Raw genomic sequence first — 2,425 nt, 5'->3', positions numbered from 1 at the left:
GGCCTTCTGAAGCCCAAATCAAACACATTAGTCACTCTTAACTCAGGGCAGTGGATGGAGGCAGTGGCTCACCCCTAAAAAGCTGCAGGGGTGGCAAGTGGCAGGTGGCAGCCCAGCTAACTACTCTACGGGGTGTCCTTGTCTCTGCCCTGGTCTATCGCCTTGCCCACCACAGACACTTTGCCATCTTGGGGGTTGGTACTGTGCCGTGGAAAGGAATGGGTTGTTACTTCTTCAGAGCTGGTGTATGATGGGCTCCCTCCCGAGTCTTTCTTTCTCATCCAGCTCCTCAGTTCTCTTAGGTCCCAGCGATGGGGCAATAGCTGTTATCACCTGCTTGGCCATAAGACATGCTAATTTCTTTTTTCTTTTTTTTAGGCGAGGCAATCCTTGGTTGACCTCACAGGTTGCAAGGACCTTGTCAGCTTACAATCCCTTATTTTTTTTATTTTTTACGCCTATGGCACCCGATCTTCCTAGGTGGTCTCCCATCCAAGTACTAACCAGGCCCAACCCTGCTTAGCTTCCGTGTGCTAATTTCTAACACCAAGATTAAAGGCCTGGGATCTAACCCGGATTCAGTCTCATACCAGCTGCAGGATTAGGCAAGTTACTTAACTTCTCAGAGATGCAATTTATTCCTCTGTAAAATAGAGATAATGCTCTCCTATCAGAATGCTGATTAAATGAGACAGTATGCATGGGAAGCTCTTACTACAGTGCTTGGAAACAAGTAGTATGGACTGAACGAATGATCAATGTTTTTGTTACTAATATACTAATAGATAATATGGAAAATTCTTTCTCCCATAGTTTTTGTCACACCATATAATAGTTTTCTTTAAGAAGATGTCTCCAAAAACCTTTAGTAGAACAAACCCCCCACCCCTCCCACCTCCCCCCAAAAAAGATTTTTAAAAATTATAGTAAAATACACATAAAAATTCACCTTTGAACCACTTATAATTCAGTGACATTTAGTACATTCACAATATTATGCGACTATCACCATTATCTAGTTCCAGAACATTTTAATCACCCTGAAAGGAAACCCCGTAGTCATTAATTAGTCACATCTCATTCTCCAATTCCCCCAGCCCCCAGCAACCACTAATTGCCTTCTGTCTCCATGGATTTGCCCACTCTGATAGTTTATATAAGCAGAAGCGTACAATATGTAGTCTTCTGTGTCTGGCTTCTTTCACTTAGGAGAATATTTTCAAGGTTCATCCATGTTATAGCATGTATCAGTACTTCATTTATTTTAATTCTTGAATAATATTCCATTGTACGAATATGCTGTCTTCGTCCCTTTGGGCTGCTTTAACAAAATACCACAGGCTGGGTGGCTTATAAGCAACATAAATTTATTTCTCACAATTCTGGGGGCTAGAGGGTCAAGGTGAGGGTGTCAGCCTGGTCGGAGGGCCTTCTTTGGTTGCAGACTATTATATCGTCACATGGTAGAAGGGACTAGGGAGCTCTGTGTGGTCTCCTTTATAAGGGCTTGAATCCCATTCATGAAGGCCCCACCCTCAGGACCTAAGCACCTCCCAGAGGCCCCACCTCCTAACACCATCACATTGGGCATTAGGATTTCAACATACGAATTTTGCAGGGGCGCAAACTTTCAGACTATAGCATATACCATATGTAGTTTATCTGTTCATCAGTCGATGTAATTTGGGTTGTTTCTACCTTTGGCTCTTGTGAATAGCATTGCTATGAACATTTGTGTGCAAGTTTTTGTTTGAATACCTGTTTTCAGTTCTTATGGGTATATACCAAGGAGTGAAATTGCCAGATCATATGATAATTCTATATTTAACTTAAAAAAAAACCTGCCAAATTGTTTTCAACTATGGTTGCCCATTTTATATCCCTAGCAACAAAGCCTGAGAGTTCCTGTTTTTTTCAAAACTTATTTTCCTTTTTTTGTTGTTTTTTTGGATTATAGCTATCATAGTGAGTATGAAGTGGCATGTCACTGTGGTTTGGGATGGCTTTTATAGTACTGATTTTGTATCTGTCTCTACTCAAATTTTCTTACTGCATAGCATTCTCATGTCATTTTGCAAAGCTACATGAAAAACCACCTACACATTATTTCCAATAAGAGGAGAGTGTAAAGCATCTTTTCCTTTATAGCCTCTGATGTAGCTAAGCCTTGTGGCTTTGTAATGTGTCCTTTAGACAATCAGTAGCTAATTTTAGGTGATGTCTGATGCCTCTGACCTTCTCTCTATTTTTTTTTTTCTTTTGGTTTTAGGGATTTCCTCTGGATCGTGCAAAAATGCTTTTAAAACATACTGGATAAGAGCTGAACCATCTGTCTGCTTGAGACCTCCATACTCTCTGCTCCAGTGTCTTCTGATGGCATTTTGACTGCACCAAGGCCACCTGACCTGTTGCTCATGATGAGTGA

Source organism: Pteropus vampyrus, unplaced genomic scaffold (assembly GCF_000151845.1).
Source record: "Pteropus vampyrus isolate Shadow unplaced genomic scaffold, Pvam_2.0 Scaffold69, whole genome shotgun sequence".
Classification (NCBI taxonomy): domain Eukaryota; kingdom Metazoa; phylum Chordata; class Mammalia; order Chiroptera; family Pteropodidae; genus Pteropus; species Pteropus vampyrus.
This window is presented reverse-complemented; position numbering follows the sequence as displayed.